Source organism: Gavialis gangeticus, unplaced genomic scaffold (genome assembly GCF_001723915.1).
Source record: "Gavialis gangeticus isolate Ggan-Ray unplaced genomic scaffold, GavGan_comp1, whole genome shotgun sequence".
Lineage (NCBI taxonomy): Eukaryota > Metazoa > Chordata > Crocodylia > Gavialidae > Gavialis > Gavialis gangeticus.
The window spans coordinates 129,746,288-129,746,992 of NW_017728992.1; the positions used below are offsets into that span (position 1 = coordinate 129,746,288).

The 705-nt window shown below is 47.1% G+C and overlaps 1 protein-coding gene across 2 annotated transcripts in view; it reads right to left on the bottom strand.

The window, feature by feature from the left end:
- The window catches only part of CPA6 (carboxypeptidase A6), a 234,521-nt gene that overhangs the window by 170,705 nt on the left and 63,111 nt on the right, over nucleotides 1-705 (bottom strand). The gene's annotated exons all lie outside the window — the stretch shown is intronic.

Below are 705 nucleotides of genomic sequence, written 5' to 3' on the forward strand. Positions count from 1 at the left end.
TCTCTTCCCAGCCCCTGGTACCAAGGGTTATTTTTACTCCTTCAACCTTTCCCAACCCCAGATGAACAACCCCCATGGTGAACCAACTCCCTCCTGATCCCACCTACCCTGACTTACTTCAGTCAGGTCCTGGCACCAGCAAACACCCATAAAACCAGCGACAGGAGCAGCTTGTGGGATGAGGTGCGTGGCCAACTCAGTGGGGATTGGCTGGTTCATGGTGGGGGTAAGCGGATTGTTAACCTAGGGAGGGTTGAGGGGCCAGGGAGTTAAACTTTTCCTATCCATCACTTTGGCACTGGGTTATTTTTAGATCCCTGGCCCCTCAACCCTTCTGTCCACACAGGATCCTGGTGACTGGAGTTGGAGCTTATGCAGACCAATTCTTTGGCAGGATGGAGGGATAAAGTATGATTCAGAGAGGTGGGTCTGTGTGTATTTTGGTTTGCTGTGGTTAAAAGTAAGACACTAAGCAGCTTTTTATAGTGTAAGGAGGTGAAATAGCACAATTCCAGCAGTTGGGTGCTCCACAGAGACTCCATGATAAATGGAAGGTCAGCCAGGGGAGTTTTGCTTTTGTGAAATGCAGTAACTTATCAGAGTGTTTTTCTGCTTATTTATTATTTTTTATCATGGTGGTGTTTGTATAGCTGCGAAAGAAGACACATTCAGCTAAGTGGAGCTAAGATTCTAAGGCACAGAAGT